Genomic DNA, 27,853 nt, shown 5'->3' with positions numbered 1-27,853 from the left:
ATCTCACTGGCTCCCAAGACCCATCATGTGGGGGTCAGAGGCATTTGGGAGGGGCGGCATTCTGTCTATAGCCAAGGTCTAGTAAGCCCCAGACACCTGGCCCCTTGCTTCTGCTGGCACTGACCCCCATTGAGCCGCCTACCGTTGAGGAGTAGGAAGGTGGCAGGTTGTGGGTCTTGCTTCACTTAATTTTAATGAGCCTTGTGGCCCCGAAACACCATGTAGTCTCTCTGTGCTTGAGTTTTCCTATCTGCTAGGGAAGTGGCCCTGACATTATCTACTTTGCAGAGTTCAGGGAAGACAGTAAAGAGCAAAATTGCTCGTAATAGCCGCTGACACATCAGTCACTCAAATAATAGCACTGAGAAAGAAAAATGGGCAAATAAAAAAAAATCAAATGAAAATGCCGGAGTCAAAGATCAAGCGTGAGTGACTGGAAGAATGGATTAAAGGCTGGATAAGGAACAAGGAACAGACTTTCCAAAGCTCTCCTCGGCCAGATTTTCAGCAGACGCGGGTGTATGAACAAACGGTAAGTGTTGAAGAATCCGGGCCCGTCCCCTGGGGCACTGGTGCTGGGGAACATTTCAGCCCCTCCCGACATGAGCTGCTCCCACAGGCCCGCAGGAGATCCTGGCACTTCCTTAAGCACATTCTTTCCGGCCCTCTGTCCTGAACTGGCCTTCACGATAAATCACTGAGGCTCGACTCTGTAGGTCAAGCGTCCAGGTTCCTGCCTTTTATTCTGAAAAACAGAGGCAAGAGCGCGTGGCCGCTGTCCCTGGTGGCCGCGGGGCAGGACGGAGGCCGGGGCCGGGAGACAGGACCCTCTCCCACGGGCTTGCGTGGTGTCCGAGACCACTGGGATAAAAGGCTCAGTCAGTGGGGCCTCGCCCGTGGCTGCCTTCCGGGTCATCAAGAACCTGGACAGCTTTGTATTTATTTTTAATTAATTTACTGATTTTTGGAGATCCAATTTTTTATTTATTTTTTTAAATTTGATTCCTACTAGAAAGCGCGCCAGGAATCATAAATGAGATGAGATGGAGTCTGCCTCCAAGGCCCTCGGAGCCCCGGGTGGACATGGGAGAGGAGACTCTCCTGGGGACGTGGGTGGGTGCTGGGCCGCTGGCGTGTTTCCTGCCAGTGCTCCTTGGGGCGCCGGCTGTGCGAGGCTAGGCCACCCCTCTGCACGAAGACCCTCCCTTTCCCTTTCCTTTGCCCTCACCCCTGCTCTCCTGGATTGCAAATGAAATCATGCAGCACCTCCCAGCAGCCCAGCATCGCGTGAGGTACTGGCCGGCCCTGCTCTGTGGCTGAGAGTCCTGGCGGAGAGAAGGTCTCTCGGCGCCTCGTGTCCAGCTTCGTGGCTTGCCAGGGGGAGCTGCAAACTGGCTGACTCCCGTGAGACTAGGAACTGGGTAAGGCCAGCACAGAGGCTGGCAGGGCCACGTTTGCGCAGAAGTGAGTCTGCAAGGAACCTGCGAGGTTCACAGGACAAGAGGGCGCAGGGGGCGGCCTTCTCAGGGCGGGCAGGACCTGGCCTCTCTTTGCCAGGGGCAGCGCTGTGTGGCCAAGGGGCACAGCTTGGGGACTGAGATGGGCCGAGCTCCCGCTGAAGCCATCTCTGTGGGCAGCAGCCGCCAAAGAGAACCCCATGCCCAGCTTCCCTTGGAGCGCGGGGGCACAGCGGCCCGGCTCCCTGTCTCGCTGCACGCCGGCGCTCAGCGAGGCAGCCAAATGCAGCTGCCCACTTTGCTGCACCCACTCATTTGACTTATTAGCAAGATGGTAATTATGCTGGGAAGGGATGAAAGGCGATGAGGAGGTGACAGAAGCAAGCCACGCCCGGGGAGGACAGGAAGGCGCCTCCCTTGAGGGCCAGGAGATGGGTGGGGGTGGACACCAGGGGCTGGCCACCGGGGGCACGCCTTTTCAGAAACATGCTTGCAGAGAGTGGCCTCCTCATGAAGCCATCCACCCCCACAGGCTTATGAAACAGCCCCCCACTGCCATGCCCACGGGGACCCTTTTATAAGGAGACTGCGCTTGCTTTTGGGTGTTTTTGGACACAGTTAGAGCTGCCTATTCTTCTGAACTAGCTTAATGGCGGCTCTTCACGAGAGTCCAAGCCTTTTGTGCTAAGTTTAGACCAGTTTGTGTCAAGTCCTGCCCAGCAGCTGGGGTGAGGCGCTCAGATGAGGTCCATCCTCTGCCATCCACACAAGTGTTTTTCTGCAGCCCTTGCATGGCTGAGCCCTGCCTGCTGTGTAGGGGCTCTGTCCTGGACAAGGAACATGGCGTGAGCTGGACAGGCCCGACCAGCGTTTACCCTTCTGAAGGTGAGCAGAAAACAAGTCAGCGAGTACACCAGCAATTTCAGATAGCTCAGAATGTGGCGTGACCCAGAGTGGGGCGCCTTAGATTGTACCCCCGGTATTGGCAGGGATAGGAGACTGATAGGAAATATAAGGGACTGCAGAAGCACCCTGTAAGATCAGGACTGGACCACAGTGCAGGTTTTTTATTGGGGTTTACCAGGCATATGGCAGGCAGGGGTGCTGGCTGGGGGGCTGGCAGGCCTCCCAGCCCCCAGCAAGTCTCCACTCTATCTGGGCTCTCTAGCGTTCGTTCTGCTGCTTCTCAGCTTCTCTTTCAGCTTCTGCTTCGGCTTCTACTGCTGCTGCTGCTGCTGGCGTCCCCGTGACGCCGCCCTTAAAAAGCACAGTCTTAGCTCAGCTGAATCCCATCTACCTATGCCCACACCCTATTCCAGGTGCCCACCATCAGGCATGCATTCAGGACAAGAATCCATCATCTATCCTGATGGCGGAAGGGCAGAAAAGCCTGATATTTTCTTTACCCTACACACCCCCAGGAATTCTGCATCTTTGGGGATGTGTAAGGTCAGGAATAGACACGGTGCAGGTTTCCTGATCCCATGCAGACCAGGTAAAGGAGGAGTCAGAGTCCTCAGTGGCTTTTTGCAGGTCTTTTATTGGGGTTCACCAGGCATATGGCAGGCAGGGGTGCTGGGGGGCCGGGAGGCTGGCAGGCCTCCCAGCCCCCAGCAAATCTTCACTCTATCTGGGCTCTCCGGTGATCTCTCTCTCTCGGCTTCTCTTTCAGCTTTTTCTGCTTCTTCTTGGCTTCTTCTGGCGTCCCTGTGACACTGCCCTTAAAAGCACAGTCTTAGCGCAGGTGGACCCACTTCAGGCGCCCGCCGTCAGGCATGCATTCAGGATCACAGGGTTCCCTCATCTATCCTGATGGCGGGAGGGCAGAAAAGCCTGATACCTTTTACCTTACCCTACAGGATGATTCAGCGTTTTCAGGATTTCAGTGTTTTCGGGTCTTCAGCCATTTTGGGGTCAGCCATTTCTGTTCCCACCATGTGGATTTTCCAGAAGGCTGTTGCGGGCCTCTGAAGCACATGGAGAGGCTTCCAGCAGCCAACCTCAGAGAAGGAAAGTTCAGAGGCTTTGCAGGTAGCCGAGCGACTGAAGCTGTTCCCAGCTTTGCTGCTGTTGCAGCCTGGAGAGGACCTGGAGGGCATCGGAAGCCCCGGAGCCTGGCACCCCGATGAGTGTGGGCAGCTTGTTTGACTGCTGCAGCTGCTGTTTCCAGCGTGGCTTGTCTGATACTGCGCTGGCTCATCCCGGCAGTTCTGGTGAGCATCTCCTGTTGGGTCTTCTGCTGTCGTTCTGAGTTGGATCCCAGCCCATTGTTTGTCTGCCCTGCGCTCCAGGCCCTCAGTGAGGAGAGGACACCATCTTAGATGCTTTTTGTTTATGACTTGAAAACACTAGACACAGCGTCAGGTGAAGCTAAACAGCCACTCGAGACCCCAGTAATGCTTTGTTTTTCCTTGTTTGTTAAATAAATCCCATTATAGTTGTTCCCTAAACCTGAGTGGTCTTGCAATTGTGCAAGAACTCAGTGACTAGTAAACTATTGGCCAGTTTTAGTGCCCCTTGCTGCCCTGTATCATATCAATGAGGGAAATGACTCGCTTAAGGTCACCTCACAGCATAGACAGAATGAGAGTGAAACACTGGCCTCTCCTCCCTCCATCCAGTGGCTTTATGAGTCCCAGAAAGGAATTAAAGGTCCTGAGTATTATCCAGAAATAATTATCAATAGGCCTCGCTTGCCCTCATCAGAAACAAGGGTGATTTTGGCCATCACTCAGCAGTGTGGTGACAGATGAAGTAATAAATTGTGAAAGGCCTTTTAACCACTGGCCAAACAAAAATTCTGAGGAGTTCATTAAATATCCACTTTATTAATGGTACTCTCTGATCAAATACTTTTTAAATTTTATTTGAATCGTAGTAACTTTCCCATGCAGAAGTATTAGAAATTATTCAGATTTCTGAACCTGCTAAAAATACACACGCTGAGAAACATATCTTGGGCAGTTTCTTTGGAAAATCTACTGCTCAATCCATAGTAATTTATACATTCATTAACTAATTCAACCCATTTTTAAAAACTAAAAATATAAAGCCATTGGTATTTTAGGCAGCTCCGGGGGACAGAGAGGCCAGAATTGAGGATGTCAGGGGACACATGAGTGCAGATCCTTCTCCAGGAGGACAGCGTGGGGAGATGGTGTGAGTGGAAGACATCTGTCTACAGCAGCCCAGAGATGTAGCCCACCTTTACCTGGTGGTGGAGGTGTTTTAGCTCACAATGGCTTTGCCCAGAGTCTAAGTGTCACTTCCTTGTTTTATGCTTTCTAGACAGTTCTCAGGGTATCAGGTGGTCCTGCTTAGGATGAAAGCTTCTCCCTGGCTCAAAGTCCCCTCCTTCCTCGCCATCATATGCTGCTGTCTCTCCAAATCCAAGGAAAGTTCTGTAGTCACAGGACCAGGTCGTCCTCAGATGCTTCCTCCCTGGGTGGTCATGGAAGCTAAGTCTTGCAGACACAACTTGTCTCTCCAGATTGGGGCACGTTGACTACAAGCCGCATTTACTCACCCTGTGGACACTCAAAGTCCAGCCCTCCCACGAAAATTTCTTTTTCATTCCTAGAAGACTTATTTTGGATCCTTCTTGCTTTTTTACCTGCGGTCTCTTAATTACAATGTGTTGTTTCAGAAAAGAAACACTCTACTTACGTCCCCCAGGTGACTGGACCCACTGTAAGCATGTACAGATTGCAGAAGACTTTCTGGAGGAGCTGCAGGTGAGTTGGGGGGGACAGGTGGGGACATGGAAAGAAAAGATTTTTCCACAGCAAAACAAAGCAAATGCCTATCACGCAGTCCTTTTTCCCAAAAGCCCATTCTGTTCTCTCTGGCACTTGTTCTTGAAGTTTTCTGTCCTACTATCCTCCTTAAGAGGAAGGTGGTTCCAGGACTCCCAGCTCACTGCCAACGTGCTTCCTCCCTTCTCTCCCACATCCTTGCCAGGGTCATGACTAGCCCTCGTCTGTTTGTTTTTAATAGAGGCATGTTTTATTTATTTGTTTTGTTTATACAAGCACTGGGTACAGTCAGAAGCGCGGGAGGGTGAGAGATTTCACCAGAGCCAGAGCGGGGAGCAGAGCAGGCAGACTGACGAAGTACACTGCTGAGGGGAGCAGCGGGCGGCAGGAGAGGTCTGCGCACCATGTGGGACCCTCCTCCAGAGGCCGGGGAGCAGCCGGGGATCGAACCGGCACCGCAGAGGCTGCGGGCAGCTTCGCAACCCAGCGCTCAACCGCTGCACCACCGGGGAGGCCTGAGACTGGCTCCTATGAAACGCAGCTATCTCTCTACTAAGTGCTCATCAGCAAGGCTGATGACTGCTAACTGAAGACACTTGTTGTCTGGGAGAAGTCAAGTGGTAGTAGTAAGAGGCTCATCAGCTTTAGTAGAGCTGGGCTTGTTAGCACTTCCTCCAGCCCCTCTGTACCGCCATAGTGTGTTTCATGCTCTGGCCTGTATGCAAAATAAATAAATCTTTAAAAAAATTAAAAAAAAATGCATTTCCTACCGTGAAGAACTACCCTTCCCACCCCACCCTCAGTATCGGTCCTGTCCCAGGCCCTAACTTCTGCTAACTTCCACCCTTGACCTTATCATTCTATCGCCACAGTGCAATCACTGTCTTCTTACTCCCCTAGGTCTCTGATGAACGGGGGACAAAGGCACTTTCATCACCATAGCCTCAGCTCTACACGTCCCCTGTGGTCCATAAAATCAGTTGCTGAATGAATGAAGTAACACGTGTATGAGCAAGTGAACGGGCAACCCCGTAAGTGACACCACCCCACCCCCCGCACCCCGCTCTCTGTAATAGCAATGCCTCTATTTTAAAAAGGAAAACACAACAAATAAAGCATTCTCTTGTTTTCCTTTTCTATTTTTTTAAATTGCCACAGCTTTGACAGCAACTGGATCCGTGGTTGCAAACACAATGACGTGTCTGGCCCTTGCATCCTATACATTATGGCATGGGGAAAAAACGCATCCTTTCGAGATGATAATTTGAATGGAAACAGATGGTATTTCAGTGGCGGTGCTCATAGATGTCTGCCTCTCTCAGGTCATGTTCCTCACCCCTCCCTTGGGAAAATACTGCATTTGCCATATTTCTTTCTCCACCTCCCTATCCCCACCCCTCTGGCCATATGTTTGGTAATGAGGGCACTTAAAATATCATAGAATTGGCCTATCCTCATGATATTTAAAATGTGAGATGTGACAATATCTTAAACATATTTCAAACACATGGCTACCCAGGGGGGAAACCATGGGAGAAGGCCACGCTGTGTTATTTGGAGTGGAGGCTGGCAGGGGGTTAGGGGCATCCCATCCTATAGGAGATTCCAGAGAACAGGGGCGCTGGCTGCTGGGGAAGGATGCGTCAAGATGGCGCTGGGCGAACGTGTGATCGATGCTTTTGAAAAAAGACCATCGGGTGGCAAATATATTTTTTAATTAATGGAAGCGCAGATCCTGGACAGTAGGAGGGAGAATTTTGCCCATCTGGCTCGCTAGGTATGATGAGCCTGCTTTGCTGGGATCGGGGCCTCCAGGACAGCTGTGGGGGCTCCTGGCCCAGCTTGGCTGTGTTGGCAGCAGGTGAAATATCAAATAGGATAAAGCTAAGTAATAACTAGGCCCATTTTTCATACTTGGGCGAAGAGAAATGTTAATGGAGTTAGGGAGAGCTTGGCTCGCTTGCCCCAAACATCCTGTCTTTGATTATTTCAACTTGATCGTCAGTCTCCAGAGGCTGTGCTTGGTATTTCTCTCTGCCAGCTTCGTAGAAGAGCTGACCATGTGGACGGTGTTCAGGCTCAGCTCCAGCTCTTGCAGGGCCAGCTGGCTTTCCAGTGCCCACTTGTCCTTAAAATCAGCTTGGTGAGAGCTGCCCTCTTTCTCCGCGGCCTGCTTCGGGAAAAAAAAAAAAAAATCTGCTGATACTTATGCTGGAAGTCCAGGGACCCCAGGGGGTCATAAGCATCTGCAGTGAATATTCACAGCCACTGGTTAGCATGGCCCATTTTCCAATAGCATGAATTTTTTTTAATGATCTATTTATTTATGCATACCAGAGCTGGAGTACAGGGCCAGAGGTGTGGGGGGGATTTACCAGAGACAAAGTGGGGAACAGAACAGGCAGACTGACCAAAATACACTGCTGAGGGGAGCAGCAGGGAGACAGGAGAGGTCTGCTGCACCATGTGGGTTGCTCCCTGGCTGGGGATCGAACTCATGCTGCAGAGGCTGCAGACAGCTTCATAGGTTGTGTCTTAACCCCTCGCACCCCCAGGGGGGCCCTCTTCTCACTTTTCAGCTCATAGCTTTCCCCTTAAGTGTATGCAGGACAAAAATCATGAGCTGCTCCCTGTGTCCCAGAAGCGGACACTCACTTACGACTGGAGCTTTATGTCAGGGGGTCTGGATCCAACGTGGAATCAAAAATCTCTTGAACATCTGAGTCTCTCAGCTGTGGTCGAAGGAAGCACTGCTGCCGGCTGCTGGGCTCAGCGGAAGGGGCTCCGCGTGTGGATGGACAGAGCCAGGAGACGCCGCCGGGGGCACTGAGGCAAACATGGAGGTGGGAGAGCACACACGCACGCTCATTCCCTGCCTCGGCTATTGCTGCGGATTAATTAGACAGAATTAGTTAGAAGAGCGATCACCAAGGAGCCAGGCTCAGGGCCCCCTGCAGAAATTCAGCGCCTGTCTCTTTTCTTCCTCTGCAGTGTGAGTCTGTTTCACTGCCTCCTTGCTGGCCGTGGTAACACAACCAGCATAACGTTACTCAGGGTGCAATGCCTTTATTTATTTATTGATGGGGCAACATTAGTTTACAACACTGTCCTTTGACTGAGAGGTGTAGGATCCCACCCCTGCAGATGTCAGTCACCACACCCCACCCACCGGCCAGGCACCCCAGTCCCCACCACGGTTACCTTGTGTCTCCCTGACTGTCTCCCTCCTCTCAAACCCCACAGCCCATGGCTTCAGGAGCAAAAACACGCTGTTTGCTCCCGCCGAGTTCACGTTTCATCTGTCCTTAATTACCAGGCTGATTAAGGCAGTTTTACTATCAGAAGAGACTCTTTCCAATGCTCTCCATTGCCTACTGAGGGAAGTTTAAGCTCTTTTGTTTTGCACATGAACAACCAATTACTAGAATATGTTGGCCCCTTGCTCCCTCCATTACTACTGACAGCAGATTGCTCCACAGCCTCTGAAATGCTTGCCTCGCTGCACCTGCCTGTCCATCGCCCTTCCCAGAGTGCCCTCTTCACTGCGACTGCTCAGCCACCTCCTGAGGCCTTCAAAGACGTCCGTGCTGATCATCCCAATACTCCCTGCCCTGATCTTCTTAGGAAGTTTATCATGCTGTAGAGTAACCCCACAGACTCTGCGGTGAGAAACATTCCCCCAGTTCCTTTTATCTCCCCGGCTAGATCACCAACAAGGCAGGGAACCATTGTTTTGAACGTTCTCAGATGCTTCATGGAGGGGATGTAGTATATGCTCAATAAACAGGTACCGGGTGAGCGACTGGCTTTTAATTTCCTAACACGAGTTTAAGATGTTTGTGAATATTCCCAGCAACATGCCATCACTTACAGAACGAATTGTTTGCTTTTAAATGGTGCCTGGAAGAGAGATTAATTGCTCTGTATGAAATTAACCTGCCTAGCAGAAAGATGATGCTTCAGACACTGGATGGAAAGCTGGCTTAAACTTATAAATTAAAAATGTGAAGGGAGAACGGCTGCTCTCTGGATCAGGCACAGCAGCGCGAGCAGGGTCCGCTCAGTGTGAGGCGTCTGCCAGCGACGCTGCGGTTTTGACAATGCGGTTTTCATCAGATCTGCCTCACTCCGCAGTGTGGAGCGAATCTGCTTTCCAAGGGAGCATTGGAAACACTTTTACTGCAGTGTGAGGGCTCAGGGTTTTAAAGTGCTCCCACCCCATTGGGTTATTCTGAGGCTGAACAAACGAATTGACATCGGGCAGATTAGTAGGAGAAAAAGCCAAATTTCAGCAGCAAATGTGTGGAGAAGCTACATAGTTGTAAACACTGAAGAATCGTGGAGTAGAACATGGGTGCTTATCTGTGGTTAGGGCCTCGGGGATTCAGGGAGAGAGGAGGGGACTTCCTGTGGCAGAGGAAGGGGAGACCTGAGCCTGACTCAGGGTAGAGCTGAGATTCTTAGAATATGTTTGCTGATAAACCTACGGCGGGATGGGGCCCTCCCTGCCCCCCCACACTACATGCTTCTAGGGCATTAAAGGGGGAACAGTGATCGTTCCTTCAACTAGCAAAAGGGCAGAAACTTCTAGTCTGTGGTGCCTTCAAACACAGGGTCAGATAAAGCCAAACCAATAACTAAACCCTAGAAATCTGACTGAGGCTACGAGAGAGGAGAGGGAGAGAGAGGGAGAGGCAGCAGTGGATGGAGGCACAGGTGATGGGTGCTTTGGTGGTGCGTGGGCTGTGGTAATAGCACTGAAGGTGGTGTAGTCAATCAGTGTTAGTTCAAGCAAGAAAAAATAATAGGGGCCTCCCTGGTGGCGCAGGGGGTTAAGCACCACACTATGAAGTAATCCTCAGCCTCTGCAGCATGAGTTTGATCCCCAGCCAGCCAGGGAGATACCCACATGGCGTAGCAGACCTCACCTGACTTGCCCGCTGCTCCCCTCAGCAGTGTACTTGGGTTAGTCTGCCTGTTCTGTTCTCCACTCTGTCTCTGGCGGATCCTCTCACCCCCACATCTCTGGCCTATACTCCAGCTCTTGTATGCATAAATAAATCTTTAAAAAAAAAAAAGAAAAATACTAATATTGTCGTTAATAACAGACAGGCCTCTCTCTCTTCCCTGAAGAAAAAAGAAATTACAGAAGAGAAAATCCAGAGAGCCTGTGTGTGTGTGCACACGCATGTGTATGAGTGTGTGCACAAGTATCCATGGAGTGGAGGGACTTCTACGGGATACTAGTGATTGAGCTCCAGCAATACTGGATGTGGGACTCAGCCATTGTTTCTTTTTTTATTTAAATCTTCTTGCGTTTTTTTAAATGTGCAGCCAGAATAAAAACAAGCCTGTGTTAGAATGTTTCTTAAGATGTGATCTGAATTTTACTGCTTCCAAAGTATTCTTGTTCAAAACGACAATTCTTGCTATTTTGAATTACCAATGCGTAATTTTGAGAATGGGGATGGAGGGATAAATGTAAGAACTTTTGTTTTAAGAACCCCCCAAGATATTATCACATGTTTGAGAGCCTTTGGTCTAGTACTCTAAAGTCATAGGTAGAAAAAATTGTGGGTGACCCATCTTACCTCCTCCATAGAGATTATAAGAGTTAAACAGTGTACCCCTTTAAGTGGGTAACACACCCAGGAAACACACTTACATTCTGTGGAGACAGAGACCTCTGAGATTAACTATGATGGCTAACAAAATGAAGAAGCAGGGGGCCTCCCTGGTGGCGCAAGGGGTTAAGTCTCAGCACAATGAAACTATGAGCAACCGTTGTGGCCTGAGTTTGAGCCCCGGCCAGCGAGCTACCCACATGGCGCAGCAGACCTCTCCTGCCCCCCCCCCACGGCTCCCCTCAGCAGTGTATTTCAGTGGATCCACCTGTTCTGCTCCCCATCCTATTTCTGGTGAGTCCTCTCACCCTCCCTCACCTCTGGCCTGCACCCCAGCTCTTGTATGCATAAGTAAATAAATCTTTAAGAAATAAAACAAAGAATCAGGGAAGCTAATCTTAATCAGGAAGGGAGCAAAACTTTAGAATAAAAACACTGGTCTTAAACCCATCTCTCCCCCCCGCCCCCACCCAGTTCGGGTTAGCTAGGACCTGGCCAGCCTGGTCAGTCCGCGAGCCTGGAGGGGGGACTCTTGTAATGTCTGTTCCCCAGGGCTCCCTTGTGCGGTGCTGAAAGGCAATCAGCCAGCATATGCCCCAAATAATAGTGATGATATTCATCAAAAAAGAAAAGTGAGATCATCCGAGGTCACTGACCAGCTGAGCCAGAGAACAGAGGCTCTGAGATGCAGCACCAACCAGCTCACGGACACAAGGGGGTGAAATCCCAGCAATCCCAGCGGTCCCAGATGGCCAGAATCCTTCGAGTGGGGTTTTGGAGCCCGTGTCGCTACGTTGGGCGATTAATTACACATCTAGGGACAAGAAAAGTATATTGTTCAATCTTACATTCAGGAAATAATCTCAAAGAAATGACTCCTCAGTTCTACAATAGATAGATGTTGAATGAACATGTGTGTAGCCTATGAGTATATGTGTCATCCCCCTTTGACCTATGAACGCATAGGAACATGGTCATTCATACCTGCAGGAAGGCTCCTTATAACTGCTCCTGAGCAGTGTTGTCCAAATTCTTCACCCCTTTCAGCACCCAAGCTTCTTGCCATGTTCTCCCGCATCTTCTCTTACCAAGGCGGCGTGTGCTTTGAGCCTGGGTCTGCGATTTGCTTTGCACAGTTATTAGCAACTGGTGCCAACAAGGGTTTGGATGTGCTTGCAAAGTGGGGCCTGTCCCACTATTGCCATGGAAATCGCATGCCCCGGGGAGGCTGCTGGCTCAGGGATGATGAGACTCGGAGAAGGTCCTGGCTGGCAGGCGGGCGGAAGGAACAAGAGCTGCCGTGAAACAAAGATGATGATTTTTAAGCCACTTGGTTCTGCAGTGGTTTGTTACCTCGCGTTACTTTAACAGTAACTGACTGATATAAAAATGCAATTCCCAGTATAATTCCAAAACAAATGAAATGTTCGACAATGAGATGAACGAAGTCAACTATGGTGGATTCATGGAATGGGTTTGCTGCTTCCAAAAGTAATAGAGAAAACTATTCTTTGGCACGGAAAATGCTCGTAATATACTTGCTAAGTAAATACAACATTATAAAATATTGTGTGTAGTATTTTTGGTTAAAATATGTAGATTTGTATCTGTATGTAGTTATATGTTTATATATAATTTACATTTTGCACAAAAATGACTGAACAGCTAGAGCCCAAAGTAATAGAAGTAGTGATCTCTAATTTGAAACAGTAGTTTTTTCTACGTTTGTACTTTTCTGTTTTTTTTTTTTTTTTTCAAAGTGTGGACTCGTCTCTAATAGAAGAGGGGACGTTAAGATAAGTAAGTATTCCAGACAGACAGCTGTAGATTTCTCTTCAGTATTCAGATTTTGAGTCAGCCCCTCCGCATACTGATGCAGATGGGAGCGTCTGAGAGAGCGCCTGGACAGCCCAGGATTTGTAACATCTGAATAGATCGACATTTAAATGAGGATAAATCGTTCTTTGGTGTCAGTCAATGTTTTCATACACGTCGTGCCTTGTAATTTGCATCAAAGCTTCCTTCTTGATTTGGGGCGGAACTTCCCACAAAACAGAATTGTGGACACAGTGTCACTTAGTGTCTGCTTGGTGGGTGTGTGAGTGGCTGAAAGTGTCAGAGGCATGAGTGCCAGAGGGGCCAGAGGTGGTCAGGCAGAGTGACCGCTGGTCCCCAGTCCCACCTGTCTGCAGGAGGACCAGGCAGGAGCCTGGCAGGCTGCTGAGGGCACTTAATCCATGCTCTGGACTCTGGAGCATGTGGGTGTCCACTGAATGGTTCTCTATTCCTAAGCACCGTGTCTCTTTGAGAAAACTGATAAACCCACGTTTCCATAGTGTGTTTCACGTGGGCTCACGACTTGCTAATACAAGGGCAAGAGCCTCTATTACTTAGTGCCACCGAATAGCAAGTGCCTTCAGAACAGCGGGTGCCTTCGCTACATGGATACCTGAGGAGGAACAGATTTGGGAAACACTTTGGATCTGGGTACATGTGATATCCAATGGGATATCAAAAATTACTGGGAACTGGCAACAAATGCTGCCCACCTCCCAAAGACTTTCCCCAAGCTAGGAGAGCAGAGTTTGAGCTGCACTGTCAGTTGATCCAGGACCTTAACACGATCACACACACACACGCGCGGCCTCCTAGCACTAGCAATGTGAACTCTCACTGACAGGAGAAGCGACTGCATGCCAGCACCGATCTGCAGTCAACAGGGAGTTTAGATGTTTTACATATTTTGAAGCTCCAGTCCATGCCTCAGCTCTTCCTTGCTGGGGGCACTGTCTAAACTTCCTGGGGTGAGCTGTGTATAGTGTTGGAGAAACGACAGAATGAGATAAATCCTAGAGAGCCTAGTAGTTCTCCATACGTGAGGCAAGGCACTCACCACTTTAAGAAAGTCAGAAGAAGGTCATTTAGCTAAGTTCTTCTCTAAAAACAAGACTAACAGTACGCAGTTCCTGTTAACATACACAAGGTGAGTTGTAGAAAGTGCCTGGCATGGGTGTCTGTAACCTATTAAGTATGAAGTCAATATTAGTGTCCTCCTGGGCCTCCCTGGTGGTGCAAGGGATTAAGCAATGCACTATGAGGCAATCTGCAGCCTCTGCAGCACAAGTTCGCTCCCCAGCTGGCCAGGGAGATACCCACATGGCACAGCAGACCTCGCCTGTCTCACCTGCTGCTCCCCTCAGCAGTGTATTTCGGTCAGTCTGCCTGTTCTGTTCCCCGCTCTGTCTCTGGTGAATATTCTCACCACCACCCCCGCATCTCTGGCCTGTACCCCAGCTCTTATATGCATAAATAAATAAATCTTTAAAAAAATTAGTATCCTTCATACATTTTTCTCTTTATCTTTCTCTGTCTCTACTCTGCCTCCTTATTCTCTTCTTATTTTTTTTTCTACTTTATGAATTAAGAATTACAGGCTTAGAGCAGGTCTTTGCAAGGGTATTTGTCACCTGTCAGGTGACAAATGTGTGTGTCGCCTGACTCACAATAGAAAGACTGCAACTTCAGGAGTTGTTTCTACAAGTGTGTTGAACAGATGCTGGGATGCTTAATTGAACAAATGTAACTTGCACATAAATTTCATTTTGTTACCAGTCTTAGAACCTTACCATTACCTCTCCTACAGCCATGGTTTCTTGGGTTTTGTGGAGAAGGCATGTCCTTATCTAGAGGGCAAGATTTTAGGAGCAATTTTAGCCTCAGGATACCAATCTATAGTCTCTCCCCTCTTTCCCCGCCCCAACAAAGACCAGTTTCAAAAAGATTTATACAAGATGTGCTCGCTTCGGCAGCACATATGCTAAAAAAAGATTTATACAAGATTCTGATCTTACCTTATCCAATAATATTTCCCCAGATTTTCCCAATGCAACTTTCCTATTGTATAAAGAATCCAACCTTTCCATTACTAATAAAGGAGGTCATAAGAAAGACACCTGTTGTTTCATTTCTATGTCTTCCTTGACATCCCATCCGTTTACAACTTGACCCGAAGTCTCAGAATACTTGGTGCCAATGGGATGGGTTTTAAGTGCTTGAAGTTCCTCTGCATGACCCCTGGTGTCCATTCAGCATTTTGAAGAAAAGGGAGACGCGTCCCCAACGGACCATGTGGGAGGGCTGTGGATGCCATGTGGTGGGTGTGGTAACACACATCTGAAGTGGTGTGAGCCTGATTCTGTGTAGTGCTGTAAGCCAACATTCCTCTGTTAAAAGTAATAAAATAAACAATAAAAATATAAGTTAGACTCCCAAAGTAAACAAATTAATAAATAAAAGTGTTGAAAGGGGAAAAGATATGACATAGATGGTTCCAGGACAAAAGGAAAAAATCCTTCAGCAAGGAATGCAGGACACACACACACACACACACACACACACACACGATACATGCACTCGAGGGGAAAGGTGGTAGTTCCAGCAAATTCCCAGTTGGCTCTCACAAAAGAGGGAAAAAATAGATTGTAAAACCTTTCTCTTAGCTCTTCACTCAATTCTATTAAACCTTTAACATGACAATATCGGGAGGCAGATGGGTGTTGGCACAGGTGGTTGGATGATGAGTGGAACATAAGCACAGATGGAGCAGGAAAAATATAACTCTGAAATTAAAAAGAAGAAAAATCTCAGCACGAAGAAAACAACAACAAAGTATTCCCCCAAACACCGTCGTGAAGAAGCGCCCCCTGCGCCTGTTGTCTGCGGCTTCCAGCAGGTGACTGTTCCCCTCCAAGATTCCCTGGGAACCCAGCCCGCATGGTCTCCTCACACAGATGTCACGTTGTGGGCAGGCACCAGTCATGCAACACACACACACACACACACACACACTCCACAAACAAATTCACTTGGGTGCATCTGTAATTTCTTATGAGCTGTTACCACATGTCATTGATTCTGTTCATTCAGCCTCTAAGTCAATCCATTTTGTTAACACAAACCATGAAGTTGACTGACCCTTCCCTGCTGCACTGGTCTGGTGACTGTATGTGCACACACCCCTGTGTGCTCTCAGGGAACACGAAGGAGAGGCAGGGAAGAAAATTCAGTAGAAAATGGGGGAGAACTGGCCTCCCTGCCTGCCGAGGAGTTAAGTCTCAGCACTATTACCACAATGGCATGAGTTCGATCCCTGGCCAGGAAGCTACCCACATGGCTCAGCAGACCTCTCCTGTCTTGCCTGCTGCTCCCCTCAGCAGTGTATTTCGTCAGTCTGCCTGTTCTGCTCCCCGCTCTGTCTCTGGTGAATCCTCTCACCCCTACACCCCTGCACCCCAGATCTACGCCAAAAGAAAAGAAAATAGAGAGAACCCCGAGGAACACGTGAGAAAGAGGAGCAGAGAGCAATAACCATCTGCGGACCACACAGGGACTGATGAAGGGAGCCTGCGTCCAGACGGCATCCCAGGGCAGGGGAGGGCTGGCGCTGGTGGTGCTCGGACACGCGCCAAGGGCAGGTATTGACTGACATTGTGCACTGACCCTTGTAGCTCTCCACCCGATGGAGCAGGTGCTGTGTTACCATCTCATGGATGAAGATAGGGACACCGTGGCGTGATGGGTTAAACTATTTCAGCAACTTGCCCAAGGTCATAAAAGTAGCAAAAGGTTTTGATTTTTACTTTATTATAATTAGTCTTTTTCCTGGTCCCTTATTTAGGTTTTCTAGATTCCTGCTATGAGTGAGACCATCCGGTATTTTCCTTTTTCTTTCTGGCTTATTTCGCTGAGCATGATCCCTTCCAGTGCCATCCATGTTGCTGCAAATGGCATGAGTTTATTTTTTTGATTGCTGAGTAATATTCCATTGTGTATGTGGACTACATCTTTTTGATCAAAAAATATCTGACACCAGTGAGAATGGCACATATTAAAAAAAAACTAGCAACAACAAATGTTGGCAAGGATGTGGAGAAAAAGGAACTCTCCTGCAATGTTGGTGGGAGTGCAAACGGGTCCAACCACTATGGAGAGCTGTGTGGAGATTTCTGGACCTACTAAACATAGAGCTTCCATATGATCCAGCAATTCCACTCCTAGGTATTTACCCAAAGGACACAGAAACATCAATTCCAAAGAGCACCTGCACCCCTATGTTTATAGCAGCACTATTTACAATAGCTAAGCTTTGGAAACAGCCCAAATGCCCAAAAATAGATGACTGGATCAAGAAGATGTGGTCCATATACACCATGGAATATTACTCAGCCATCAAAAAAGATAAACTCATGACATTTGCAGCAACATGGATGGAGCTGGAAGGGATCATGCTCAGCGAAATAAGCCAGAAAGAAAAAGAAAAATACCGGATGGTCTCACTCACAGCAGGAATCTAGAAAACTTAAATAAGGGACCAGGAAAATGAATAACTATAAGAAAGTAAAAATCAAAATCAACAAAAAACCATGAACCAGAGACACTCTAAGGGGGTGGAAGGTGGGTAAAGGAAGGATTGGGGTCAAAATAAGGGGGTTGCAATCGTACGGGGAATATAAAAATAAAATTAATATATATATATAATGAAAAATTTTTAAAAAGTAGCAAAAGGTGAAAGGATCTTGGGTCCCTGGGGGCCCGGTGAGTGGACCCCGACCAACCACTCCTTTCCAGAGTGCCTGGGAGAGAACTGGGCGGTGTGTGGTGGACGTGGGGCAACCTGTGGGGCCGCGAAGGAGACCAGTGCTCAGCCTGAGCACATGGTTGGTTCCCATCGTGCATTGCGTGTGTGTGGAGAGGATTCTGGTGGGGGGTAGTGGGAGGAGAAACGTGGAGGCAAGTGGAAAGCAAACCCATCGTAAGTAAAGATGGGAAGTAGAAAATTAGAGGAAATAAGAGAAAATGAGTAAGTGGGGAGCCCAAACTGTGAGGTTTGTAGAATGCAGATTTCCAGGCCACCCCCAGATCCACACTAGCTCCGAGCTCTGGGGCTAACGCTCTAGGCCAGCTGCCCAGACAGCCCCCACCTGCTCTAAATGGGGGTATCCAGACCGTGGAGTCTATAAACCCATTTCCTAACTCCACCAGTTCCTTAGGGAAGTGAGTTTTAATCAAGTCTTCGACCTGCCAGACTAGTGACTCTGAACAGTTCCTTCACCACACATCCTCCCAGGCAACTCGTGTGTGAAATAATGACTGGTTATTGCGAGGATTAAAAGGTAAAATCGGGTATAAAGTCCCTAATAGGCTGTGTGGCAGATAGGGGTACTGAATATTCATTTCTCCCTGAGATGACTTCACTCCCCTCCTGATGGGAATATAAATGCACACGTTAGCAGAGGTCTAAAACAGATCAAGGAACTATGATCAAAACAAAAATAAGGTCACATGTCACTTTTTCACTAAAAAATTAAAAATTAAAAGTAATGATAACACCAATTTCAGATGAAGTTGAAGTGAACGCGCTACATCAGACATGGCTACAGGCAATGAAAACCACAAACATCTTTTGAAATATTTATGTGCTTAAAAATCGCAAAGAAGTGCTTAGATTTTTTCCTATAAACTCTCCCCAAAATGGGCCACACTCTTTTATGAAGATGTTCGTTGGAGCATTATTCAGACAAGCAGGGAACTTGAAAGCAGCCTGAATGTCCAACACGATACTCTCGAACCAGCTTTATCCATGTACAGGTAATATTATGAGGCCACTAAAAGTAACAATTAAGATTCCAGAGCAGTGTGGAAAAGTGTCTGCAGTGTGACGCGAGTGAGAAAAATAGAATATAAAATCGTATCCACTCCGTGAGCACAAGTGTAAAATATTTATGTAGAGAAGACATGGGGAATGAATAATTAAGCTGCTGTGGGGCCGGGCCATTGTGATCGTTTTCGTTGTATTGAATTCTGCTGTTATTGTTGCGGGGCTGCTGCATAATCAATGGCGACTTTGAAATATCGCGCATCCTTTCCACGTCTTAGAAGAGAGCGACAGTTCCCCGGCATCCTCACATCCCAGAGGGTCCTGGTAGAAAATCGCTTTGATGATCTCTGACAATGGCAGAAGAGTCTGATTTGGGCAGGAGGCCCCCCTGTTTCGTCACCCCTCTGGTGGAGCAGAGGCGACCAGGACCCAGGGACAGGAAATCGCCAAGAACAAGGAGACAGGAAGGGGCAGGTCCCTGACCCGCGGCATGAGCAAAGTGCAGAGCCAAGTCCCAGGCTGGGCAGCCGGAGCTGGGTGCTGCCCACAAGGTGCTGCCCACAGGGTGCCAGCCCTGAGCACGTGTGCTCGTGTTCTGCCACGGGGCCTGCACGGGGCCTGCACGGGGCCTGGAGAGTTTTATTTGGCTCGAGAGTACAGGAGTGAGGTCAGCAGAAGCACATTTTCACACGAGTCTGAGTGGACACGGGCAGGATGGCCTGGCGATGGCCTGCCCCTGGCTCTCCTCCCTCCGCATCCCACATTCTGAGGCCAGCCCTGATTTCCTGGGCTGTTCTTAAGCGGTTGCTGTGTTCACCGCTAGGGCAGCTGTACCACGTTTAGCAGAGATGGGATGGCGTCAGGCAAGGAAGAGGAATTTCTCCAGGCCTGGAGGCTAAAGGCCATGACTGGTTGGGGGGGGGGGGGAGGGCTGCTCTCCTCCCAGGCCCCTCCTGGGCTGTCCCGGATGGCTCCTTCTCCAGCTGCACGGGCCCTTCCTCCGCCTGTGCCCGTGCCCAGCAACCTCTTCTTCCCGGGACACCGGCCATTTTAGAGCAGGTTCCACCCAAGGACTTCATTTTAACTACGTTGCTTCTTTAAAGGCCTAACCCCAGATCCAGTCACATCAGAGGTTCTGGGGATTAAGATGCCAGCACAAGCACTTTGTGGGGACTCGGGTCAGCCCAGAGCGGTGTCACATGTCAGAGGCGTGAGAAGAGGAAGAGCAGGTGACAAGGCACAGGGTGTGCCCCTGGGCAGGGCCTGCAGCTGGAGGTCAAAGTCCTAATTCCTCATCCTGCAGAATGGGGGGGTGTGGGTGGGAGATGCAAGTGGGAGACACAGGCTCCCCAGGTCCACGGAGGCAAGTGCACCATCAGCCTTTGGCTGAGACACCTTTCACGACCTGAGACGCCATGTCAGCCGTCACTCCTTTCTCTCCTCCTCATCCTTGGACCCCTGTCCTTCCCTTGAAGCCGTGAGTTCATGTCAGCTCATGCCCCGACACAGAAGGAGTCTGAGGAGGCGTCAGAGGCGGCGGTGGGAGCCTCACACCCGCTCCTGAGGTCTGTGAGCTCCCGCTGCAGGATGAAGCCGGAGGACTCCGTCACTTCCTGCTGAGGTCTGTCCCCTGCTGGCTCCTTCAACCTCAGTAGATTTAGGGGTGTCTCGGTCAACTGGGTTGTCCCCCTGGTGGCAGGAGATGCCAAGTGTGGCTGGGGACAAAGGTGACATCAATCTCGGGTCATCAGTCTCTGCAGATTTTTGTTCTTTCCAGAAACTGGCAGCAAGAGCACTTCTCTGTCTTCCCCATCCGTGTTGTCATTATGTCTTTTGGAATCCCAGGGGGCCCCTCAGGGACCCCTAGAGCTCACCCTGCCCTTCCTACTCCCGGCAACCTAAGGCAAGACAAGGAGAAAAGCTCATGTTTTCTGTGGCAAGTCTCGCATTCCGCACCCGAGACGCCTTATCCAGGATTCAGGAGAGCAAAGTTCCCTTCCACCCCCTGGACTGTTTACCCAAGTGAAGCAAGTCGGCTTGCTCTGTACCTTTTCACAATCCAGTCCAGTAGCCTGAGGTTTATGCTTCCAATTCTTTGTGGATTAAGATTTTGAAAAGGAAAGCTTTGTGTTTTCCAAATCCTTAAGTATCTCCTTCAAAATCCGTCTTGAAACCCTAAAGCCAAGAATTGACTTCTTTATTTTCTGGGCTCTGCTGTAACAACCCTACACCCCAGGAAGTGGGTCCTTCAGAGTCTGTTTTGAGTCATGAGGTTAAAACAATTAACAGCGATGAAAACACACACTGTCAAAATAATATCCTAGTAAGATGCCTTCACCAACGAGAAACTAGTGGCCGGATGTATCGAAAACCATGGCACCTGCTAAGAGCTGTTGGACGTGACCTCAGGACAAAGAAACAGGAAAGTCCTGAGATCGTGAGTCCGAATTGTACACCTGCTTCCTTGCTGTCAAGATCTGGAAGCTCTATTTTTATTTTTGTCATGTTCCAACCAACCTGTCGTCTAGGCCAGGGCTTCTCAAACTCCATCGTGCTTGCAGATTGCTGAGAGCTCTTGTCACATTCAGCAGGCCTAGGGGAAAGCATGAGATTCTGTTTTTCTAACGAACTCCAGGGGGCTGCTGAGAATACTGGACCATACTTTGAATCCATGGACCATGCTTTGAGTACCACAGTAGCTTCAGTTCATCCGTGACTTTTCCAAGGACGCCCCATTCTCCAAGTGTGCAAAACACTAGTTTTGTGTGCTGTCCATAGTGCTTGCCCAGAGTAGCTGTTTGTCTGGACCTTTGTATTCTTCAAAGCCCAGGTTCAGGGCCTCCCCGGTGGTGCAGCGGTTGAGCGCTGGGTTGTGAAGCTGCCCGCAGCCTCTGCAGCGCCGGTTCGATCCCCAGCTCCCGGGAAGGGTCCCACATGGCGCGCAGACCTCTCCTGTTCTCCTGCCACCCGCTGCTCCCCTCAGCAGTATGTCATCGGTCTGCCTGTTCTGCTCCCCGCTCTGGCTCTGGTGAATTTTCTCCCTCCCGAGCTTCTGACTGTACCCAGTGCTTGCATGCATGCATGCATGCATGCATGCATGCATAAATAAATAAATAAATAAATAAATAAATAAATAAATAAATAAATAAATACCAAAGCCCAGGTCCAGTTTCCTGATTCCTTGAGTCACCTCTCCTGTCTAGTGTGTAACAACTGGCCAGTCACCGCCCATCCCCGTGATCTACAGTTTGCTTTTGTTTTTTGTTTTCTTCTGTACTAAATCATGAGCTCACTAAATACAGGGATTCATTGTCTCCTTTCTCAAGACCTAATACACTATATGCCTAATCAGGTGATAGTGGCAGCTTGAATGAATGAATGAATGAAACTTAAGACTTGACGCGTGGACAGAGGGATGGATTCTGTGAACTATATGCTGGGATATGCCGAGAAACAAATCCCCCAATCTCAATCCTGACCAGGACAAGAGCAAGACTGCGTAGGTCCCTGGTCTTGTGGGAGAAGAAGGACCAGAGGCACTTTTGAGAGTCCCTTCTCTCACTGCTGAGATGAGCTGAAGGAAGCACCAGGACTCTCTACCTGTGTCAAAAGATGCCCCTTGGTCTCAGTGCTATTACCTGAGTGCGATCCCCAGCCAGGGAGCTACCCACATGGCACAGCAGACCTCTCCTGTCTCCCCGCTGCTCCCCTCAGCAGTGGATTTCAGTAGTTCTGCCTGTTCTGCTCTCCGCTCTGTCTCTGGTGAGTCCTCTCACGCCCAGCACCTCTAGCCTGCACCCCAGCTCTTCTATGCAAAAAAAAAAAAAGATGCCTCTTGTACTTCCAGTTCTTGGGGGGCAACCAGGGAGAAATGAAGACAAAGGTTTCCCTGTTCCCCAAAGCCCCAGAGGGAAGCTCACTGCATAGTGCAGATCTTAAGGGGAGGCCTATGGCAATGATCACCTTTGGAAGATGGTGGAGTCGTTTCCGCAAAAGCCAATTCCAGGTTTGTCCCCATTAATCCCTGCTTGATGAGAACGGCAAGGTACGCCGCTAATGGGTTCTGGCTGCTTGTGGGCTGATGTGAAATGCATGTGATAATTAGCTCACTAAATTAGTTCTGTTCTCATTATTTTTTATAGAAAATGGTTTTGTAGGGATGGCTTTTTACAATGATTTCTGGTCTAATTTCTCATTATCACCATTGGGGAAAAATGCCAATAACTCCCTGGAGCTGTTGTCTCTCCCACGCCCCACTCTTGACACCTCCCAGAGCTCCCCGTGACCTGTTACCCGTGTCACCCCCTGAGAGCCTGGGCAGGCCGCCCTCTCCTGTCTTCTACTTGGGACCACAGCGCCATCAGCTTTGGCTTTTTCTCTTGAATTCAGATTAGTGGAAAGTTTTCTGAGGCCTCAAAACTCAGAGATAAGCAGCGGGGCTTAGCCAGAGTGTCCGCTGCTGCTGCACTAGACAGCTCCACCCCATGTGAATGTTGCTGTGTGACAGACACCAGCCACTCTTGGGGCTCCGCACATCTGTTCTGAGTCTCAGTCACCGGTGCCATCAGAGAGAGGAGAGTGTGACTTCGTCCTGGGTGGCCATTAGGCATGAGGTTCTGCTCTGCAAAGCTCCCTACAAGCTCTCGTTGTGCTTCGTGCAGAGTTGTTGAAAATTAGCTGAATTTACACCTCCTTCCTAGAGCTGATTACTTATTTCTTGAACAAGTCAATACTGGGCAGCCTGACACGTGTGTGTGTGTGTGTGTGTGTGTTTTGGGGTGGGGGGTTCCTGGATAATGTTGTGGATTTGATGACATGATTTGATGACATGTCTCAGCTGCTTCATCTGCAAAATAAGATGTCCTCTAGGGTTTAACTGAGGTTTGATAAAATGTATATTGGTCGATGTTTATCAAGATTCACTTCTCGTCCTAACTGGGTTGCCATGGTATCACCTATCAAAGACCGCCATGGCGACTTTGATACTTTCCAGGGACAAGATGACTTTAAGTGGGCATGAATCCATGACCTACTTTACCAAAAGCAGCAATATTGCAGACTTCTGAGGCAGGACACACAAGCCTTGCAGCTCAGTCTCTTGTCTGCTCACCAAGCGCCATTATAAAGAGGGTCTGACAATCCTCAAACCACCGTGTTGTGAGGACCATGCTTGTCCCGGGAAAGGTCACATGAGGACAAGAGATCGATGCTCAGCCAGCCCCTGTGGACCAAGCCAACTCAGCTCAGACACCAGACATGTGACTGCAGGTGTGCCATCTTGGAGGGCCACCTCATCCAAGTCAGAGAAAATTAGCTCCAGGAAAGCATTAGGAAGTCTGAGTAAGAACCACCCAGCTGGCCAGTTCTCCCACAAATCCATGAGAGTCGTAGTAATAAATTGTTTTCAGCCACATTGTAGATTTTTGGCAGCTGTACGTGGCTACAATATGTGAGCAATGATTCACTTTCCTCATCTCTAAATCAGAAATACCAATGACCATCACCTGTGACTAGATGACTCCAAAAGCAACAGGTAAATCCCGTAGCCCATTACCTGGCAACAAGAGATTCTTAATAATTGTCACTTCCTACTGGGGCCTCCCTGGTGGCACAAGGGGCTAAGACACAACCTGTGAAGCAATCCGCAGCCACTGCAGCACGAGTTCGATCCCCTGGCCAGCCAGGGAAGTGACCCATATGGCGCAGACCTCTCCAGTCTCGCCTACTGCTCCCCTCAGCAGTGGATTTCAGTGGATCTGCCTGTTCTGCTCCCCACTCTGTCTCTGGTGAATCCTCTCATCATCCACACCTCTGGCCTGTACCCCAGTTCTTGTATGCATAAAGAAATAAATCTTTAATAAAAAATAATTGTCACTTCCTTTTCCCTTCCAGTTCTAACAGTTTATAAATCTGTGAATTTGTTGTAGGCGTGTATGTGGTTTCTTAAGTTCAACCATCTGTAAAGGTAGAATCATCTGCTCCAATCATCACTCCCTAGTTTCTATAACAGCTAAATCTTAGTGCTCAGAAGCATCAAAGAGTGAATAATCTAGTTACTTAAACTCTACAGAGAGGTCAGTGTATATATTTGTAATTTAGAAGCTTAAAAAAATCCTTCTTAAAAACTATTATACTTTTTTGGGCCTCCCCAGTGGCATAGCAATTTGAGCGCAGCACTGTGAAGCTGGCCAGAGCCTCTGCAGCGTAGGTTCAATTCCTGGCCAGCCAGGGAGATACCCACAAGGTGCGGCAGACCTCTCCTGTCTCGCCCACTGCTCCCCTCAGCAGTGTTTTCGGTCCTTCTGCCTGTTCTGTTCCTCACTCTGTGGATCCTCATTGACACTAGTGATTTATTTCATTGTCACATGGTTATTAAGACCTCAGCTTCCCGAAACACATGATTTCCTGGTTTCTATAATGCCTTCTTCTTGTGGAATGAATTCAAGTCCCACCCATGTCTTTCTGTTAACAGGTCAGCCGTCAGAGCTTAGAACTGACAGTATAATTGATTCTGGGAAACTTTTCTGGAACACCCTTGATCTCTGGCCAAAAGCACATTGCTGGTCTGTCAGCTGTGGCAGGGATGGGTGACCTGATATAAAACATAATGGCCTATCACGGAAGAATTATACAGAAACATCTCTGGGAGGCACATGGTGATGTCGAGACCAGGGAAGGTGAATGCAGGGCCACCTGATGGCTAATAAGCTGCACCTGTTCCCACTGGCCTTCTCCTCCACCCCCTTAGTAACTTGACCTGTAGGGTTATTCCTGCCTGGCCACCCATTTCTTCTGATGGGAAGGGGGTCTTCCCGGAGTCTCACATCATTTGATTGGGGCCTTGAAAGGATTTTAGACTTTGGCCCACGCCAGCCACTCTGGCTTCTGTCTGGCATCAGGTCTACATTGAACCAACTACTATTTGGGAGTTTAACTCACACGAGACACAGTGTGTAGAACCAAACCCCACTACCATCGCTCATTACCACTCCCTAGAGACTAGTAAGGGAAATGAAAGCAAACCAAACCTTGTATTTCAGTGTCATTGAGAATGATGCCCAGGTTTCCTCCCTCTGAACAGCCACTTACAAGCCTTACCGGGATACTCCTAATGATAGTTCTCAACAGACACTAACCCATCGTGCTCCACACACTGTGCTAGGTCTCATCTCCCCAGCTAGATGTTCCTGCTGTGCATGCTGGGGAAGCAGAGGCAGACAGCATGAAAGAATGTCCTAGAGCCACACATGAAGGGAGGGAGAGCATTTTACTAAAGGATGTAAAAAATTACACACACACCAAAAGTTATAAACACTATTTAAAAATTAATGACCTAAATAAATAGAATGATACCCCTTGTGATGGATCAGAAGACTTTCTGTTAAATGACAGTGATATCAAACTCAGTCTACAGTTCAGTGAAATTTGTATGACAATCCCAGCAGTCTCTTTCTCCCCCTGGAATTGACAAGCTGATCATAAAAAATCATATAAAATAAAAGGAAATTAAAATAGACAAATCAATCTCGAAATAGAAGAACAAAATAGGAATGATCCAATTCTGGATTTCAAACTTAATGTGAGCTAAAATAACCAAACTGTGCACTAGTGATACTGGTTCAAGGATGGATTTATAGATTAATAAATAGAATTGAAAGTGCAGAAATAAACTGCTACCGTCATGGCCCATTAGTTTCTAGCCAGCATGCCAAGGTAATTAAATGTCACTTAAACAACTAGGTACTTACATGCAAACGAATATGTCCTTCTTCCTCACACCATAGACAAAAGTTAACTCAAAATGGACTAAAGCCCTAAATGACAAATCTGAAACAAGGAATTTCTGATCAGAAAATAAAGGTAAATTCTTTGTTTTATTTTTTCACATTTTTAATTCTTCTTATTTTTGAAGCCATGGCTTCTTTTAAATAATAACTTTCTTCTTTTTAGAGGCATGTTTATTTATTTATTTATTATATTTGTTTGTTTGTTTTGTTTATACATGCACTGGGTACAGTCAGAAGCGCGGGAGGGTGAGAGAATTCACCAGAGCCAGAGCGGGGAGCAGAACAGGCAGAAGGACCGAAGTACACTGCTGAGGGGAGCAGCGGGCGGCAGGAGAGGTCTGCACACCATGTGGGATCCTCCTCCTGTGGCCGGGGAGCAGCCGGGGATCGAACCGGCGCCGCAGAGGCCGCGGGCAGCTTCGCAACCCAGCGCTCAACCGCTGCGCCACCGGGGAGGCCCCTGAAGCCATGGCTTCTTAACTATGAATCCAAAATCACAAGTGACAAAAATATCCATTAGATTTTATCAACATTAAAAGCCGTCATAGACATCATGAAGAAAGATAATCCACAGAATGGGACAAAATATTTGAAAGCACTTAACTGATAAAAGATAAGGGATTTCTATACAGCATATATAAAGAAATTTTATAACTAAACAATAACAATTCAAGTAAGCTTTTTTGTCTTGTGCAAAAAGATCTGAAGAGATCTATCCCCCCAAATGTTATACAAGTGACCAAAATAATATTCATCCCAATTAAACTACTGAAGTAGGAAGACTTCAGTGCTGCAGCTGCGGGGTCCTGAATTCTGCCAGCAACTTGAATGAACTTGGAAACAAAAGTCCCCCAAACCTCAGCTCAGAGCGTAAGCTAAGAGTATAGACTGAAACTTGATTCTGGCCTTTCAGCATCTGAAGCAGAGCCCACGAAGCCTGTCCACACTTCTGCCCTACAGAACCAAGACACTAAATGGGGGTTGTTGCAAGTGGCTACATTTATGGCAATTTGTTAGGAAATACATATAAATTCCATATATCTTTTTTTTAAATGAGTCTACTTATTTATTTATTTTTAGATTTATGTATCTATTCATACAAGCACTGGGCATAGTCAGAAGCGCAGGAGGGTGAGAGAATTCACCAGAGCCAGAGGGGAGAGCAGAGCAGGCAGAAGGACCGAAGTACACTGCTGAGGGGAGCAGCGGGCGGCAGGAGAGGTCTGCGCGCCATGCGGGACCCTCCTCCTGTGGCCGGGGAGCAGCCAGGGATCGAACCGGCGCTGCAGAGGCTGCGGGCAGCTCCACAACACAGCGCTCAACCGCTGCGCCACCGGGGAGGCCCAAATTCCTTATATCTTAAAAAGAAAGAAAAGGAATGCTTTCCAAGACATCTTCCCCAATATATTCATCTCTTCTTCATAGAAAACGTTCTCCATGGGGGCCTCCCTGCTGGCACAAGGAGTGAAGCACCGCTCTGTGAAGCTATCCACAGCCTCTGCAGCACGAGTTCGATCCCCATCCCGCCAGGGAACAACCCACATGGCGCAGCAGACCTCTCCTGTCTCCCCGT

The sequence above is a fragment of the Talpa europaea genome (assembly GCF_964194135.1).
Source record: "Talpa europaea genome assembly, chromosome: 14".
NCBI lineage: Eukaryota > Metazoa > Chordata > Mammalia > Eulipotyphla > Talpidae > Talpa > Talpa europaea.
Note: the sequence above shows the minus strand (reverse complement) of the source record.